The sequence below is a fragment of the Grampus griseus genome (assembly GCF_964374135.1).
Source record: "Grampus griseus genome assembly, chromosome: 10".
NCBI lineage: Eukaryota > Metazoa > Chordata > Mammalia > Artiodactyla > Delphinidae > Grampus > Grampus griseus.
The window spans coordinates 77,126,408-77,146,775 of NC_139004.1; the positions used below are offsets into that span (position 1 = coordinate 77,126,408).

The 20,368-nt window shown below is 42.9% G+C and overlaps 1 protein-coding gene across 17 annotated transcripts in view; it reads right to left on the bottom strand.

Annotated features, from left to right (window-relative positions):
- The window catches only part of CADPS (calcium dependent secretion activator), a gene marked incomplete at its 5' end in the record, with an annotated part of 486,465 nt that overhangs the window by 14,450 nt on the left and 451,647 nt on the right, over positions 1–20,368 (bottom strand). The window lies entirely within an intron of this gene.

The following is a 20,368-nucleotide window of genomic DNA, read 5'->3' on the forward strand; positions in this document are numbered from 1 at the left end:
GTTTGTTTGTTTGTTTTTTTAATGGTTTGAGGAAGCTGTTGACAATCTCAGTAAGCTTTCCAAGCTACCCAAAGCCAGACCAGAAACAAGTTCGTCGCTTCTGAATCAATCAGACTGTATGAAATCCAAGAAGTAACAAATCCTCTTGTATCCTGCCCAATATGTCTCAATATGGTGGATGGTAACCTGCAAGGAGATGTGATCATATCCAAAAGGCTTGCTTTCCTAATACTCCTAAGATATTGCTGGAAAGTTTACCACCTCTGAATGAGAAAACTAAGTCAAAGATCAACAGATAGATATTTTCCTAAAGACAGAAAGGCAAAGGATGGGAAAGCAGAGGCACGAAAGGGAATTTTCAACTGCAAACGCGATCTCAACTTACACTCAGATACCGTTCTTCCACCATTTCCACAATCTGAGTATGTGCTGTTATAAAAAGGTGGAGATCCAGCAATTCCACTTGTAAGCACAGATGCAAAGAAACTGAAAGCAGGATCTTGAAGAGATATCTGCACACCCATGTTCAGAGGAGCAATATTTGCAATAGCTAAAAGGCAGAAGCAACCCAAGTGTCTATTGACAGATGAATGGATAAACAAAAGGTGGTATCTATACACAATGGAACATTATGCAGCCTTAAAAAGGAAGGAAATCCTGTCACATGCTATCACATGGAGGAAGCTTGAGGATATTATGCTAAGTAAAATAAGCCACTGAAAAAGACGAATATTGTATGATTCCACTTACATAAGGTGTCTAGAATAGTCAAATTCATAGAACAAAGAATGGTGGTTGCCAGGGGGTGGGGTGGAGGAAATGGGGAGTTACTGTTTAATGGCTATAGAGTTTCAGTTTTGCAAGACTTAAAGAGTTCTAGAAAGTGGTTGCACAACAGTGTGAACGCACTTAACACCACTGAACTGCACCCTCTGAAATGGTTAACCTGATCGTCGATTTTACGTTATGCTTGGTTTACCACAATCAAAACAAAAAGAAGGGAAATGCAAAATTGCTCCCTTACTGAATAGGAAACTTTGCTAAAGAAAGCACGGCTAGGTAGCAAGGTACATATTCTAATGTGGAACATCCAACCGCGTTTCACAAAAAGCCAAAAAATTACGTGCATGAGGAACAGGGGCATTTCATTTAATCCCAGGGCTGAGACAATTTCTCAAGGCCGAGTTCTGCGACTGCAGAACAAAGAACGTATCTGGTAGCATTTGCTCAGTCACTTATTGGGTTTATTTAAAACATGCCACGGGGCCAACATTTCTAAATCTGTGAAAGAGAATTAAATGAAGCCCAGAGATGAGAACTGAGAATCCTCATGGAGGATTGGGTCCAAACAACAAGAAAGGATGCATTTTTCACACTGCGTGATGCGTCACCTCATATGTTTTCACGGAGACTCCCCCATCCCCTTCCCGCCCCCTGATGTTCCACGCACAGATTTGATCAAGCAGCACTCAGCCCCGAGACCCCGGTTCCCTCTGCCCAAAAGGGCAGCGGCTCCCCCATGCAGAATCACTCCCCCACCCTACCCCGCAACAGACTTATTAAGGTTTGGAATGCGTGTTCGGGAAGCCCCTATTTTAGGAAACAATTAAGTAGAATTAGGCTAATAAAGCGAGGCAGGCAAAGCTTTTGCCCTTTGCTGAGAAATAACTCCTACATGGAACAGTTATACTAATAAAAATCATGTATTTCTTAAATGCGTCCAAATGATCTTTGCACCCAGATCGGCAATTAACACTGCCCCACCGAGGAGCATTTGTTCCCCAGGCTAAGGAGGATTAATCTCCGTGTTTGCTCGACCAATGTCTTCCTTTGGTGAAAATACAGTATGAGGCTTTTTGGGCTGGAAACAGAAATTTCTGATTTCTGCAAGCGGGAATTTCACAGGAGGCTTAATTCCCTTCTCATCGTAGAGGGTGGCAAGGTAGACAAGGAAGGGCTGGGTGCCCCCTACCAGGCCCCCGTGGAGGCCCATGCCAAAGACCTTCTTGGGCCTATCCTTGACCCCGAGGGAGGATGGGAAGACCTTACTTCGGGTAGCCTGGGCTTCATCTACTGACGGGACTCTCACCCCCAAATCTCCAATCGCACTCTCCCTCTCACAGTAGCCATTCAAGGGCCTTCTTCTGGGCCAGGAGCGACAGATTTCCCACCTCCAAGCCTGGGCAGGAAGTGACCGCTGGGCAAAAGGGGGACACAGACCCTCCCGCTGGACGCTTTGTCTCCTTGACAACACCCCAGCTGGTGGCCCGAGGAACAGACTTAATTTCTTTTCTTTCTCTGCCCACCCTCCCTTCCCCATACTTCTTTCCCTCTTTCTCTAGATGCAAACGTACGACATCCAACATAAAGTTGCCGAAATAGCAATCTTGTCTCTGAATATATAAATCGCAAAAATTGATATGAATAAATCTGCAAGTAGCACACTGATTGTGGCACATTTCATCAAAAAACGGCGCTCGGTTGCTCGGTGGCTGGGGAGGGAGGTGGTGTCATTACACATACAGAAAAACATCTGCAAACTCCCAGCTTCTTTACTTAGAACTGAATGGAGGCATGACCTCCTGTTCCTTGCCATGAACCCTGAGTTCACACTCATATTTTACATGTTACAGGAAGCCACAGCTCGCCCCAGGGGCGCTGCAAACAGACACGCAGAAGCCAGATGTAGTCCCCCCACCCCCAGCTCCTTAATGCACCTGAAGAAGCCGGCAACTCGACATTCAAAAGCTGACATGCTAGTAGCTTAAGGTCACTTCAGATTTTGTAAAGCGGAGGACAAAACCAGGAATGCTTCTAGGGCTGGGCTGTCAGCGGGGAGGCGGAGGGATTACAAGAAACCTGTGACTCTGCCTCTTTCTGCCTTTGCTGGTAGTTTTTTTGTGTGTGAACAAGTACCATACAACAGATTGAGCCTCCTAGAAAGGCCTGAGACTGTGCAAGGGCCTCCCGCTGGGCCTCAGCTGTGCTTGCAATTAGCAGTAGGCACGGAGTGATTATTGTTGGGGTAGCGGATGGCAATGCGAAGTGACAAGTTTTATGGGGGAAGTTGGGAGCGGGGATGCTCGGCAAGTTTCTTTCTTTCTTTCTTTCTTTTTTTTTTTCTTGTTCTGCAAAAACCCGTCCTTGGGCGGCTGCAACCTCCCGTTGCAGTGAAAGGTACTTTCTTTCCCCCCCTCGTCATTCAAAAGAGCCTGAACAAAATTGGTGAAAGAATATTTTTTCTCGGTGCTTCAGAACGCAGGTTTTCAGAGCTTCCTGGCTGCCTTATTTAATGTCAGAAATACCCATTTGCCTCAAATTAGCAGAGATCTGGGAGTTGAGGGCAGGAGATTAAGCATACAAAATTACTCAGCAGGTGACGGTGGGGTGGATTTGAGGGTTGAGAAGTCTTTAAAACTGACTACAAGACATTATATACTTCTGACAAAAGAACATAGTAATCCTACCTGCTTGCTTTAACCACTGTTGTTTGCCTATTATTATGTGCTTTAATGCTCATGAGAGCAAAACTAGTGCTCTGATACTACTCAATTACCATAGTAACTCACACCAGTGACCTCTTATCTCAAGGCTCCCAGCCCAGCTGAACCAGTCCAAAGAGTTTGTGTCTCTTTATTTATTTAAACGGTGACATCTACTTGGACTGGAAAGCTGCAGAGGGAGGCTACTGCTCTCTTTGTCCAAGATCAGAACTTGTTTTGAAATTTTGAGCAAGGCCTTTTCACCTTTTGAATCCAAGGTGGTTCTGAAGTTTATGGATTGGAGGCTGTGGGACGACTTCAAAAACATCATGAAGACACAGAACAATGCCCAATAACAAGAAAAGAACATGTGTGCGTCAAAGACCAGCAGCCTCCCAGATGCACAGAAAGTCATGTTCCCCACTTGGGCCTCCAGCTCTCCTCTCCAAAGTTTGGGAGGTGGAAAATGGGAACCTCTTACTGGGGAACGTTGGCTATTTTATCCTATCAGTGGGGCTAAATGCACACAGGACAAAGCAACTACCCAGAGGGATTTAATCTCAAGTTTTTAAAAGGAAATAAAAGTGATACTAGCATTAACATTTTCCAGCTTTTCATTTTTTCCCCTGGCCTGTGGATGTCTTTGTGATGCATATATGCATACGGTATACTCTGTCTGAATACTACTGGTGATCCAGACTCATAGGGTTACATTAACATATTAAACGCTCTGACAAGTCCTGTAATAAAGAAACCCACTGAACTTTGCTTCCTATTTTCCAGCTGTATTTGACTATAGAACCACTTTCCATGAGCCTCCTAGTAACAGCTTTCAGGGTACTAATGTTCCATTGAATCCACTTTGGAAAAAAATTCTATAGTGACATTACTAATAAAAACGAACAATAACGGTAGTAAAAAATAATGAGAGTAAACATTTAGTGAGCACTTTTTATGCGCCAGGCACTATTCTAAGCAGTTTATATGGATTAAACTCATTTAATTCTTCTAACAACCTCAGGACATAGTTACTTTTTAAATCCCATTTTACACTTCTCTAGCAGCATATTTATATGAATTCATTCTCCATGAAAAAGAGAGAAAAGGAGATGTAATCCATATGTAATAAATCGGCTTTTAATGTTCATTCTATTTTTCCTGCTTCTGACTCTCCAGAGATCCTGCAGCCTGTGAGCTCCCCAAATACATGGTTTTTTTCCTATAACTCCAGGCCCGATTTAATAACAAGTTAAACGAGGAGCGAGGCATGACTCCCTGCAAAATCCTTCCACCTTTGAACTTAAGGTACACAAATAGAGAAATATACCTTTCTCCTCTGTCTCTTTTGATTAGTCTCCAAAGCCCTGCTGTCCTGAAAGAAAGAATCCAATTTAGGTATCAAAATTAGATCTGTGCTTGCCTGTACACAACATGAAAACTGCTGGACATCTGAGTAATTGAATAAAAATGTAACTAGTAAAAAAAATAAAATAAAATGTAACTAGTGGTCAAGCCCTGAATGAAAGATGGAACATGGGCCCAACACCAGCTGTTCTAACACCCCCTGGCTGACCAGCGGGACCTATCACGGCAAATCAGGACACACTCGTATTTGGGACTTTTGTTAACTAGATGAGGTTTTTTTAGCAAACGTCAGAAGCTGATACCTAACTTTTGGCAAACTGTGATATTTAAGGGAAAAAGAAAAAGCTCTCTTATGTACCTGGATTTTCTCAGACTATTTCGTTCTCCAAGAGATGTAAATAATGAGCCCAACGTGATTAATCCCCACTCGGCTTCTAACCAGGCCTTGTCTGCTGCCTGGGCTGCCCAGGGCAGGTGTGCAGTTTGGACATTAACAAACTCACCACAGTTAACAATACCTTTTTCTGGGGCCTATTTTTCCCTGGATATGTTGGGGATTTAGTCCTGGGCCTCCCTGTGCATTGAGAAAATGGACCCCCATGCCTTTAGCCTCCGTCCTCTCAAAGGAACCTACTGTTTTGAGAAAATGTATAGTTACAATCCAAATTCACACTTTCAAGTCATCTCAGTCACTTAAAGCTCAATTATGTTGAAAACGAAATTCTGGTTTTGGTGACGCATCTTACCACCTATTATCCATGTGAGAAGGGTGAATAATTTATCTGAAAACTATTCTCTGATACGCATACAAGGGCTTCAGAGGGAGGAGAGAGATTCATCCTACGAACTGAGATTAGATTATTCACGAACAGCATCTGCCCACCCCCCGACTGCTTCTTAGGTACGGGAAGTGCATTGAGAGTTAACTGCATTAATTCACAAGCAGATTGACGTAAGCAACGGAATGAGAAATTTGCATACCATATAGAAATGATTATAGAAATCATACTCTAAAATAAGGATTGTAACTCACGTACCGAACGGAAAGATAAAGCGGAGTGCCAACTTTGTCTTTTTAAAACAGGGCTGGTTTAATCACATTAGGGGCTAATTTCATAATTTGCACATATTAAACTTTCTCTAAAGTCATGACTCATGAGAGTTTTGTAAGTCAAAGTTGAAGCTCTTAGGCAGGAAAATTTGCATTGACTTCAGGGAGTTTTTATTCTGGACAAGGTTGTTTTAGTCCCTACTCTCAATATTAAAAAACAAAACAAAACAGAACAAAAACCATGGTCTGTACATTCACATACTTCCATGTTATTCCATGGAAAACATTCAGGTAAATAGGCAAACGGTATGCTGCTGGTTCAACCGCACAGCTAGTTTCCCAGCAGAAGATGACAGGATACTCGTATACAACCCAGGAGGCACGGTCCAGAGCCCTCGGGATTCCAAGACAACAAAAGCCAACAACTATATTTCTATGGTTCCAGAACCCTTTTCCAAAGTCTTCTAAGCAGTTTTAAAATTAGATCCATGTCAGCCCTAGTGAACCTGGGCTCTGTGGGGAATGATTTCTCATAAGGAAGGGGTATGATCTTTTTAGGAGCCAGAGACGGCATTCAGTTTCCAAAAAGCAGTCAACGAACTGGACAATACTCAGATGCTGCTTCAGGAGTGCTGGGTTTCAAAGAGAAGGCGGTGTCACGAAGGCAGGAGAAAAGATGGCGGGGGGACTGGTGAAGACTTCTCAAACTCCTAGGAGGAAACATTTAGGGGTGCATGGGGACTGCCCCTATAAAGGAGATCAGAAGACAAGTTCTGATGCCGGGGGATCAGAGATGAAGAAAAGAAAGACAAAGTGCTGCGTTTTAAAAGTTAACATGTGTTTTCACCGTGTACAGCTACGCTCTGCTTCCCAATAGCGCCCTTTCCTTTTGCTTTATTTTTAATCTCTGGAAACCATATTCCCCTCTCACTACTTCTCACTGAGTGTGACTCTTTTTTTTTTTTTTTTTTTTTTTACCTTTCTGGGAGTGGGAAAAAACCCTCACATTTGCCAGATCGCTAACACAAACCTCATCCTAGGGAGCCCGTCATCCCACCTCTGGAAAGGGCATAAACCTCAGACCACTGTCCTTACAGAAGATACTCATTTGACCCTGCTGGGTACTCTCAACATCTACAGATGGTTTGGGATCCACCAGCCAGGAGAGAAGGCTGAGTCAGGTCCCCCGTTGAAGCATTCAGATGGGTCTAGGACCTGAGCACATAGAGTTAAACCGTAAATTAGCCATGAGTTAATATGTGCAGGCTGGATCCCTCTGCCTTGCCATTAATGCTTTCCGTCCACAAGGTCCCTCCGCCTTCTCCACCCCCCCCTTCCTTTTTTTTGAGGCGACAGAATAAGAAATTAAACACTTGTGGGTTCATTCGAAAGAGTGAATGAAATTGAATAAGCTCTCAGCACTTGAGGCGCACAGCGAGTGCCTGAATGGGGCAAACCTCCTAAGTTGAATGGAGTGTCTTTTGGGACCAATTTGTCTCTTTTCACTCTTTATTCTTCCCTTTTTGCTGACAGATGTACAAAGGCGGAACTGCGCCGTGCAGCTTATCCGCAGGCACCCACAGCAGCTGTCACTTTTGTCGAGCAAGTTAATCAAGCAAATGCCACCATATCCCACTTTCTATAAGGAACAACATGTTATAGACAGTAGTCTTGCTAGAAAGAGACTTTATTTTAACTTTGATTGGCTTGGCCCTCCCAATGCTTCCCCCCTTCCCCCCCCAAAAAAAGAAAAGGAGGGAGAATGGGGGATTGTGCCCAAGCCAAAGATTTGGCTATGATCACGTTAGATTTAATAATAATATTGTGCGGGAGGCTGAAGACTTGATTCGGCGTTCTTTCCTAGGGACTGAAGGATGCCCTGGGTCTGGGGTTTTTTTGAGCACGATATCGTTTGCACTGGACTGTTAGGCCGTGCGTCTCAAGTTATAAAGAGAAAAGCTGAGGGCAGAAAATAGTATTACGCCACGGATGTTTTGGATTAATTTCCTTCTCTTTTCCTTTGTAAAGCAGGTTGCATTATTTACATATTTCTTTTGATAACCCCCCTTGCCTGGCCAGGCTCACAAAGGCTGCACGAAACACAGAATAGCATGTCTTTGTGCATCTTGTGCCGTTAGCGAGTTCTTTAAGCTGAATGCCCAAATTTATTTCTAATGTGCACCAACAGAGGCAAACAGGCCTCCGTGTCTCTAATTCTCTGTAAGCCAAGTGGGGAGCCTTTAAAAGAATTCTAGCACGTCCACATCCTCCTGTGCTGCAGTCACGACTACTTGGTGATTTCCAGAAACCACAGGAAGGAGCGAGCTTCAGTAAATGGTGTACAGTGTTGACCTCAGCTGCTACCCGTGAGCCCGCACTCACTTAGGAAACTGAATGCCCAAAGCAGACATATTTTGAATAAACAAACTCTTTAGAAACAATGCATAGAGACAACCTTCCAGGGGCCAAAGGATTTGCTACTTTCAAGGGTTGGCTGACAGCTGACGATCTATCTGGTAAGCTCTTTAAAGCTGAGAGAAAAAAAACACAACTCCTTCCTTTCCTCCCTCCCTCCGTCCCTCCCTTCCATCCTTCCTTCCTTCCTTCCTTCCTTCCTCCCTGCCTGCCTCCCTCCCTCCTTTCCTTCCTTTTCTCTTTTGTCACCCTGTCACATTGTTGATTGTAATCTTTGGCTGGAAATAAGTCAAGGAAGGGCTTTGGTGAAACCAGATTGCAAACATTCACATCGCTGACATCTTAGGCATTATTGGATAATGACCACGTAATGATTTAGTTGCAACTACGTTTGTATTAGGCATGGATTTTCTAACCATGTTATTCTGTAATTCTGGATTACTGTTGCCCTCCTGTAAAGCATTGCTGATCTGGGAAACTTCACAGTGTCGCTGAAAACATAGCTATGTGGGTAGGTTAAAAGAGTCCACAGGGCCTCATAGGAAAATCTTGGGCATTGTTGTTGAATTACAGCACTGTGTCAAGATTTGCTTAAGGAACTTAAGCTGCTACCCTAAACCATTTATCAACTGTCTGCGATGAAATGGTATTGTGTTACCATCGTTCCCCCACCCTAAATAAACCACAAAACTTTATTCTTATGGGATAAGAGATCTTAGACAGAACACAGAGGGAGATATAGACTGAAAGCTGAAACCCACCCCTTAGTTGGGCCTAGGCAGAAGTGTTTTTTGCAGCACATATGGTATGCAACCTTCCCCACTGTGTTGTGGTCCCTCTCCTCTGAGGATGGGGTTTCACCCTGAAGTGGGTATAGCAGCGCTTCCTGGGATCTCCCACTTTTAGGTCTAGGATCTGCTGGTGTCGGTGGAACTCGAGCCTGGTGACAAAGTCCTCCCATTCAGGAAAGGCAGGGTTGAGTTTTCCTTAAGGGGTCTGCCTGAATAGCTATGGGACTCCCATCATTGTTAGTGGACAAGCCATGACTAATAAGCCACTTTCTACCAGGGGGTCACAATCGAAATTTCTGTCTTGAGTACTGCTGTGGTACCAAGCACGAAACAGTGACATCGCTACAGTAACAACCCCCGAAGATGAACGTGGGATGCAGAGGACTCACTGGAGTGGGGGATGGGGGCACATATTCGAAGAGTGTAGGATTTCTGGAAAGACATTATGGTTAGGTGTCTACTCTGCAACAGAAAGGTAGGAGTTTGATCTAGGATTGATTACTTCCCAGCCTTCAGAATTTAGTGAAGTCAATTTACCTCTCAGTGACTCAACTGCTTTATCTGTAAAAACCTATCTCACAAGGAAGTTATGAGAGGTACATGAATGATTACATTTAAGTGCCTAGAACAGTACCTGGTACACAGATGGTACCCGATAAATATTGGCTCTCATCAGCCTCAAGAGCTATAAAATGGTGATCATTAGGTACCCACCTCCTAGAGCTGCTAAGAAGACTTAAAAGAAATAACGCCTTTAACAAGATGATGTGGTTATTGCTAATGTACCGTCAGAAAATATACATAAAAGAAGTCTAAAGAAATTTTATCGTAATTATTAAACAGCCATTTATTAAACCCCTCAATTCATGGGATTCTTTCTCCTGGTTTGCATTTGTCTTTTATGAGAAAGCTGTCCTTTTCCTTCCCTCCAAAAGTCCTCTTTGGGATTGAATTAAAAGAGCAGCTTTTAGAATGTGTTTCTGGCTAATAAACATTTCAGCCCATCTTCCTCATGGGGTATGATAGAAGGATCACTGTATTTGGAGCCGGGGAAGTCATTAGTAGGGCAATACTGGATAAGTCACTCTTTTTACGTCTTCATGACTGGAGAGTGTCACTTGGGGTTAAGTAGGGTAAAGCCAGAATCCTGAAAGATCTTGACGCAGAGAATTAGATTCTGTTTCAAATGCTCAGTAAGGCGGAAAACAGCACTAAGACATTTTAGAAAGTGTTTCAAAAGTAGGGGTTGAAAGAGAAAAGGTTTTCCAATAAATCTTCAAATTAACCAAAAAACCAAATGGGCCAAAACAATTCATTCCTCATTAAATTAACCAGAACGGGGGTTTCCCTGGTGGCACAGTGGTTGAGAGTCCGCCTGCCGATGCAGGGGACGCGGGTTCGTGCCCCGGTCCGGTAAGATCCCACATGCCACGGAGCGGCTGGGCCCGTGAGCCATGGCCGCTGAGCCTGCGCGTCCGGAGCCTGTGCTCCGCAACGGGAGAGGCCACAACAGTGAGAGGCCCACGTACCGCAAAAAAAAAAAAAAAATTAACCAGAACACTATAGATTCAAGGCTTCCACAAAAAATCAGGTGACAATTGCAAAAATCCATAGTGAGACACTTAAAGGATTTAATTACTATTTTTGACTTAGAATTTGAAATAGAAAATATCCTCAACAAGGTGCACAACATAGGCTAGGGATTCATCAATACTTATTTAACACACAGTTACTGAGGGTTCACATATGCTAGAATACGGAGGGGGGGATGCAACGGCGATCAGATGGATACTATCACTTTTCTCACAGAGCGGGGGATGGAAAAGCCAGTTTCAAGAGATGGTGTCCCTGGGACCTTGGGGTCCTGGGCAAGCTCTTTCTGGACCTTAGGTTCCTGTCTTAAAAGATGGAAATAATAGTACCTTCTCCTATCTTTTGATATGGTTGCTATAGATATAAAAATAAAAAGGTTATAAAGTTGTTTTGTTGGACACAAAGAAGGAATTAATAGAAACAGTAGAACTAAAAATGTCTTTCGGTATCTTTTATCGACTAAATCAGGATTTATCACCTTTGCAATCGTTGGAATTGGGGGCCAGATAATTCTTTGTCATGGGAGGCTGTCCTGGGCAGTGCCATGTTTACCATCTGCTCATTTGATGTTGGTAGCATCCCTCCCCAGTAGCCCCTGAGTTGTGACTGTCAAACACGCCTCCAGACCACTTCCAGACAAACTCTGGGTGGACAAAATCATCCATCGTGGAGAAACACTGCTCTAAATCAGTGACTCTTGATCAGATTAAACCCTTGGACTTGTTTAAAAAAACAGATGCCTGAGCTCTATCTTAGATCCACTGACTCAGAATCTGTGGCATACAGCTGGGATGGATACATTTTTAAAATAAAAAATACATATAAATCCCAAAGCTTCATCTAATTATGACAAAAACATCAGATAATTAACAGAGGGGTAGCCTACAATATATCTGAGCAAGATTCTTCAAAATCTACAACGTTATCAAAGAGGAGCCTAATGTGACACACAACTAAATATAATGAGATATTATCAATAGAATCCGGAACAGATAAAGGACATTAGGTGAAACTAAAAAAGTATGAGTAAACTATGGATTACAAAAATACATAAGTAATTCTGATGTACACCCCTGGTTAAGAAGCAAATATTAGGGACTTCCCTGGTAGCGCAGTGGTTAAGAATCCGCCTGCCAATGCAGGGGACACAGGTTCAAGCCCTGGTCCGGGAAGATCCCACATGCCGCAGAGCAACTAAGCCTGTGCGCCACAACTACTGAGCCTGCGCTCTAGAGCCCGTGAGCCACATCTACTGAGCCCGCGTGCCACACCTACTGAAGCCTGCGCGCCTAGAGCCCCATGATCTGCAAGACGAGAAGCCACCGCAATGAGAAGAACCGCAATGAGAAGCCCGCACACCGCAATGAAGAGTAGCCCCCACTCGACGCAACTACAGAAAGCCCATGCGCAGCGACAAAGACCCAACGGAGCCAAAAATAAATAAATAAATAAGTAAATTTATATATTAAAAAAGTAACCCTCTTAAAAAAAAAAAGCAGCACATATGAAAAGACAAAACAATACCTGCTAATATAGAAAGAATTTAGCCCTTAAGATTACAGAGCAGATAAATGCCGACAAAGCAAATGTCCAGGTGCGTTGATTGGAATCATGATAACCCGGGTGAAGCCATCACCTGTTTAAGTTCTGAAAGGACCTCTACAAAGCACAGTCCTGCCGAGGCTGATGAAGCTACAGTGTTGGTGAGTGAGGGACGCTCCCGGAGGAAGCGATAATGTCTCCCTGCAGAGTACCTAAACATAGAATCCTGTCTCTTTCTCTTCCCCAAATCCTAGATGTCTGCCCCAGGCTGCCTCCTCTGGGGCACTATCTCTGGGGCCCCATCCCAGTGTTCTGTCTTAAAGCAGATTTTCTTAAGGGAACCCTCCTACACTGTTGGTGGGAATGTCAATTGGTGCAGCCACTGTGGAAAATAGTATGGAGGTTCCTTAAAAAACTAAAAATAGAGCTACCATATGATCCAGCAATCCCACTCCTGGGAACATACCCAGAGAAAACTCTAATTCGAAAAGATACATGCACCCCAATGTTCACAGCAGCACTATTTAGAATAGCCAAGACATGGAAGCAACCTAAGAGTCCATCGACAGATGAATGGATAAAGAAGATGTGGTATATATACACAATGGAATACTACTCAGCCATAAAAAAGAATGAAATAATGCCATTTGCAGTAACACGGATGGACCTAGAGTTTCTCATACTAAGCGCAGTAAGTCAGACAAAGACAAATATCAGATGATATCACTTACGTGTGGGATCTAAAATAGGATACAAATGGACTTATTTACAAAACAGAGACAGACTCACATACACAGAAAACAAACTTATGGTTACCAAAGGGGAATGGGAGTGGGGGAGGTATAAATTAGGAGTTTGGGATTAGCAGATACACACTACTATGCATAAAACAAACAACAAGGTCCTACTGTATAGCACAGGGAACTATATTCAGTATCTTGTAATAAACTATAATGGAAAAGAATCTGAAAATTCTCTCTGTATAAATGAATCACTTTGCTGTACACCAGAAACTAATACAACCTTGTAAATCAACTATACTTCAATAAAAATTTAAAAAAAAAAGATTTTCTTTAGGGATCCTGTAGCACACCTGGGCTCTTTGTTACTTGCTATTACATTCTCTGACCATTTCATCTCCGGCTTTTCAAATTCCCGTTGGCATGGAATGTATCACTACTTTTCCTCTCTCTGTGCAAAGCCTGCCTTAGCGTTAGGCAAGGATGTGCGTTGGTTTTCACGTTACTACCACTACTGATGAAGATGACGGCAAGAACGGACATTTGTGCGGTAATTTATGTGCTCCGAGCATCGTTATGGTTTATTCATTGCCTCATTTAGTTTTCCTAATCCAAAGAACTCGGTACTGTTTTTTTTTTGTTTTTTTGGTTTTTTTTTTTTTGCGGTACATGGGCCTCTCACTGTTGTGGCCTCTCTCCCGTTGCAGAGCACAGGTTCCGGACGCACAGGCTCAGCGGCCATGGCTCACGGGCACAGCCGCTCCACGGCATGTGGGATCTTCCCGGACCGGGGCACGAACCCGTGTCCCCTGCATCGGCAGGCGGACTCTCAACCACTGCGCCACCAGTGAAGCCTCTCGGTACTGTTTTTATCCCCATTTTTACAGAGGGGGAAATCAAGGCTTGATAAGATTAAGTAAATAACCCAAAGTCATACCGCCAGTAAGTGGCAGACCCAGAAACTGACCTTGGGACTGTCATACGACAAAGCTTACACTCTTAATGTCTGCTTGATGTAAAAGAGCCAGTTCCTTAAAACTCGAAAAGGCACTTTCGAGTAGAAGGAAGCTGTGGTGATACATTTAACTGACAAGATCGGAGTTTTTATTGAAGTACTGAAGTTTCATGGGAACTATGCACGGATGAGTGTTAAGTTCAAGCTGAGAAACGTAGGTGTTAATGATTCTTCAGTTTTTATTTTTTAGACCCTAAGAAGATGTCTTTGGATGAAGCTTGTCAAAAGGATTTTGGAGACTAGTTCCTGATAAATCTCCCAAGTGGAGTATTCTTAAAGAAAGGAATTGGAATCCCTTGGTGAGAAAATGATCCACAGATAATGCCCATGATGGATACCAATATTTAAACTCAAATTACCCATATCATTAAAGCCAAAGGATTTTTAAACTATTGACATTTTGAGCTGGATAATTCTTTGCTGTGAGGGCTGTCCCGTGCATCCACAGATGTTTAGCAGCATCCCTGGCCTCTACTCACTAGATGCTAAGAGCACCTTTCCATTTGTGACAACCAAAAACGTCTCCAGGCATTGCTGAATGTCCTCTGGGGGGCAAAATCACCTCTGGGTCAAAAACACTGGACTCGTACTCCCTCAACTAGTGAGGCACCTAACAGCTGGGTCTTTTCTCTTTAACAGGATGGCTCCCTAGGCCAGATAATGAATTTTCTGACCAAAAGGAAGTGATGGTTCTCTTCCTGAAAAAGGGTGTAAGGTAAGCTCAAGGATGTATTGTGCAACATGGGGAATAGAGCCAATATTTTGTAATAACTGTAAATGGAAAGTAACCTTTAAAATTGTAGAAAAAACTTAAAATTAAAAAAAAAGACAAACGGAAAGAGAAAAAAGTGACAGAGAATTGCACGAGAAAACTCATGAATTTAACTTTGCTTACTTTACATATTACTTGTTCTTTTCAAAACAAATTTTTTTTACACAAAATGAGAGGGGCTCTTATATCCTGGTTGGCATGAAGATCTGGTAATTAATAATAATCCCATCCTGGGCAAGACCCGGAGGTTTGTTGGCATAATGGCTGTTAGTCCAGGGATGGTTAGAGTGAAAAATTCTGCCGAAGGCAGTCAAGGCAGCTCAATGTGGCAGGGAGCATTATATCATTATAAGGCTCCTGACACAGGAATATTCGTACCGCTGGCAAATCGCTAGACTCCATTAACTGGATTTTTAGTCAACTCGGCAGGAGTTTAACACAACAGGAGGCTGTTAACTGTTCTCTTCTGAATTGGGAATTTGGAATGAATGAAGTATTCAACTTGAGCCTTCTTTTCAGGTTTTTGGATGCACAAAAATAACTTGTAGCCACCTGGTAGAAGCGATTTTTTTTTTTTTTAACCAAGATCCTGATGGAATCATAAAAAGCAAAGCAATTGAGGGAGGCCAAACTGGGAATCCGTCCTGCTGATCTAACGCAGGGCTCCTTCCCATGGCTCGGAGCGGGACTCCTCGGTGAGAGGGGTAAAGGGTCCTGGATGTCTCACAAGCTTGTCCTATCATTGCATGAAGCCCCCCAAACATAATCTACTTCCAAGACCGGCACAGCTCCCAAGCCAACTCCCAGGTTGATAAGTGGTCACTTTGTTGTTGTTGATGCTACACATACTCATCAGGTGTGTGTGATGGTGGTGGCAGAGGGACATGTGACACGCAGAGAGGTAGCACTCCCTTGTAGACCTCTTTCCTGGTTCATCCAGAGCAGCGGTGCTCAAGCAGGAGTGATTTCGGTCCCCCCTCCCAGGGGACATCAGGGAATGTCTGGAGACATTTTTGGTCATTAAAGCTGAGAAAAGGGGCTGCTCCTGGCGTCTAGTGGGTAGAAGCCAGGGATGCCGCTCAACGTCTTTCAATACACAGGCTAGTACCCCGCAACCAAGAATTATCTGGCTTGAAATGTCAGTAGTGGCGAGGGTGAGAAATTTTGCTCTCTGAGGGTTGGGACCTATAACAACCTACACATCATACAATGTGTGATGAAACCATCGCATTGGTTACTACCAAGATTTTTGAAAGATGGAATAGAAAATATCAGACTGCATCACATAGAGAGTAAATATTGTTTTATAAACTTCTGGTGTGTGTGTGTGTGCGTGCGTATGTGTGTGCGCGTATGTGTGTATGTGTGTATGCATGTGCGCGCGCGTGTGTGTGTGTGTATACATACATACTGGGTTGCAATGTAAAATGTGCTTCTTACGGTGGGTCACAGGCATAGAAGAGAGTCACTGATCTTACCCAGTCCTTCTCAAACCTTACTGTGCCTTTGAATCAGCAGAGGCCCTTGTTAAGATGTAGACTCAGATCCATTTGGCTGGGGTTAGGGCCGAGATTCTGTACCCCCAGTGGAGACTGATGCTGTGGGTCCACGGACCACATTTTGCATAATAAGAACCTAGATGATATTTTAAGTTCATTCATTAAAAAATTTTAGGGCAAGCGATTATGATGTTAGACATGAAGAGACAGTGAAATCTTTTGACAGTAGCCTCTACAGAGCCTGGCAAGGAGGGAAACAGTTACTTGGTTAAATAATGGGAAGTATTTGAGGATTTAGTATATCTCGTATCTTGCTACGCAATGTGATAATATTCGTTCCACAAAATGTGCCTTGGCTACTGTGTGTGTGCATGTGTGTGTGTGCATGCATGTACGTGTGTGTGTGTGTGTAAGAGTCTGTCACTTACTGCTTCCATGCCATAAGTCTGCCATTAGAAAAAAAAACAAACCTTTTCGAAGACACAAAAGTATTGTGTGGGTCATGTTAGCAAGCATACTGTGACCTTAATGTAACAGAGCAATCAGCCTGGCTTCTTAGAATGATTACTGGAACATTCTCCACTGGAAAAGAAAACAAATTAACTGTATTCACCAAATGTCTCGTGGAACACAGAAAGCTGTTCTGATAAAGACACTTAGCAAAACTCTTTGTTGCACACAAGCTCCAGAGAAAATTCAAGACTTGTTTTATGTCAGGTTTGCCTGAAAGTAAACGAGGCCTACTTCTGTGAATGGCTTTGGAAGCAGCATCTAGGTTAGAAAGAACTACTTGAAGACATGGTCCTGAAATATAAACCTGTAACAACGACACTAAAAAAAAATAAACACTTCCTTTTGGATGGTAACAACCCGTTTGATACAATTAATCCAAGTCATCCAAATCTATTAATGCCCCCTTATCTTTTCTGCATGAACGACTGCTGAAAACTCAAATTGCCCAAGCATGAAGAAAAGCCTGTCCATGTGGAATAGAAATGTGTTTCTATACCTAAGACTCCAAAAGAAAAAGAAGGCATTGTTATCATTTACTTGTTAGTGTGAAGGTCACGGGCAAGAGGATGCATATGTGAATATGAGAGTCATTGCAATAGGGCATCAGAGGCACCGAAACACTCCTCTTTCCATCCCCTCCCATCCTAGTAGAGCTTGCTTTACTTTGATCTCTGTCATGTCAGAGATCAAAAACTTCCATTATTAGCGCCTCATTCTTTTAGCTTAATATTTTGTTAAAATTGCAAATACCCCAACAAGGCCAGCACTAAGTTTTCTTTACCTTAATAGGGGAGGAAACAGCACATCTGCTAAAAACAGATTTAGGTGATGGGAAGTAGGGAAATCATGAAGGCACTGGGTCTTTAAGGGGCACTGGAGGATAAAAGTCACGAAGGTGAACTTGGATTGTTTTATAATTCCAGCTTGGAAAGGTCCTGAGTCTGAGGTTCACGTGCAAGAACCCAAACCCTAATGATGTGTGTGGGTGCGTATGTGTGTGCGTGTGTGTGTGTGTATTATATTCCTTATAATGTTACAAATCAAGGTGAGGACAGGCTTTTCACGTCTCATTTCCCTCTGACTCTGTCCAGTTTCCATATTCTTCTTGAGAAATGACACTCTTGGGGAACGACACATGGCCCAGGACATGGCTTAACCGCCAGAATTTACTTTGAGATTCAGAATTAGGTGGAAAAAAGTCAACTGTCTCTCCTTTCCTGTCTTTCCTGGTCCATTTCGGATTTGTTTTCCTGTTCTAGTATATATAATCGCACAGATTCTGAAGGCTATCCTAGTAGCCCAGAGAAAAGGCTCTCTAGCCTCATAATTGAGGAGGATAGAGTCGAGGTCATAGTTCAATTAAAGTTTGATCTGAAGAGTATTGAAAGCTCAGCTTCAGACTGATCTGAAGGGCTTAATTTCAGATTGATAACCTCAGGGAAAATCCTAGCAGAATTAGCAAAGAAACCTTCCTAATGATCTCAGGTGGGAGTGAAAGTTCCTCATCAAGATTTCACCAAAGCAGTGGCAGTGAGACAAGAAACACTGGACCAGGACCTCAGACTGACCCATCCAGCTCAGACACCTGTGCCTTAGTACATGAAATAAAATCCCTGTAGCTCTTCATATGGCCAACTTGTTCCCTGACCTCTGTGGATTTCTTGCTGTTTAGGTTTTTTTGTTTTTTTAAAAAAAATAACTAGCTTCAGAACTTTTCCTTACATACAGAGAACAGCTTAAAAAAACCCTGGTTGAATTATGCTGAGTTACTAATTATGTCCAAAAGAGCTACTTGGTTGAATTCAGCTAGATATTTTTTTTTCTCCTGAAATCAGTTCTATGTTTAGATAGTAATAAACTCCTCCAGTCTGTGGAACAATTGGCACGGTGGTCCCTTTAAGTCAGGATCATGAAAAAAGCCAGTGCTGGTAAAAAGAAATTGAAAGCGCATCACAACCAGATACGACGCGTGGCCCTGCATCGGAGCCTGGGTTGCAAAAACCAACTATAAAGGATACTGTGGGGATGAGTGGGCAGCTTTGAAAACGGACAGTGTATTAGTCAAACACTTATTCGCAGGGAAAATCAAGACCATTAACTTAAAAACAGCAATTTTTGCTCACTTATTTTGGTTAAAAATACATCAAGTATATAAGCACATAGAAAAAGATTCAAAGGATAAACACTCAAGGAATAATCTATGCCTGCTGGGCATGTAGTATTTTCTTATTTTTGCTTAGCTGTATTTTCTAAATGTCTACAATGTAAATTTATTACATCTGTAATAATAAAAGGCATTAATCATCCTCCCCTCCCCCCCAAATCCTCAAGTTCAGAAGGTCAATTCTGATTTATTTGCCGATGCACTGTGGTTTTGTTTAGGGGGTAGAGCTAGGTCATTTCAACGTCACTGTAAGGAACAAATACTTCTACGAGACAATGATAATGATGATGATGATGATAAAAGACTTGTCGAATTTTTAACTATGCCAGTCTATATCCACTGTGTTATTTAGTCCTCACAACAACTGTAAGAAGTTTCTTTACAGCTGAGGAAATTGAGGCTCAGAGAGGTTAACTAATTCACCCGAAGTTAAACAGCTCAGAAGTGGCAAAACCAGGATCCCTTCTCCTGTCTGGCTTACTTCAAAGCCCCAGCCCTAACCATCACTCTTTTGCTTGTTTCAGAACTACGTTTTGCCAAAAGCAAACCGGTACTAGGCTGCTGTACGTCATGTGATTCTAAGCAAGCTTGGAGTTAATGCCTGAAAGTGACAGCGAGATTCTTACAGCCCCTTAGCATGGAGATGGGGTTTTGTTTAACAAGAAAAAAAGATGCCTGGGAAAAGCCTTTCCATTTCAGTGACGGCGATGATGATGATGATGATGCGATGATGGTGGTGGCCACGGCGGAGGACACTTACCAAAGGCTTCCATCGTGCGATGCTGGCAGGAGCACACGGTGCTTCACCCTCATAAGGACTCCACGAGAAGGTTCTGCTTATTATCATCTCTGTTATGTAGATCAATCAGCTGAAGCTCTGAGAGATTAAATACCTTGTCCAAGGTCACCGGCTTGTAAGGATCAAGGGTGAAGTCTGAAGGCTCCAGAAGCAGGGCCCAGGCTCACTACACAAGAGCTCCCATGAAGGGGCAACCACACCTGCTTCTTGCTTATAGAGGAGACCGTCTCAGTGTCTTGAATGCCATATGCCGTGACTTTCTTTAATCAGCCCTTAGAACCGCAACCTGTTGTATCGGTGAATCTCGTGGACTTCTCCCCATTTTTGTACTTTGGGAAGTAATTTCCCTCAGCTGGACAGTTGGCCATACACCTTACAGATATCACCTAATAACATAATGCTTTCCTTGTTGCCTGTTCTTCAAGTACTCTGTACTTGAGCAGGATGGCTCCTACCTTGATCGATACACGTTCACATGGGTAGTGCTTTTGTAATTTAATCAGGTTATGAATGATCAGGTTATCTGTGGCGTCTTATATAAATACAGCAAATATATTTTAATAGGCAGAGGTTTCATTTTTCAAATTACCCCTTTAAAGGGACATATTCACACTCAATTACTGTGCT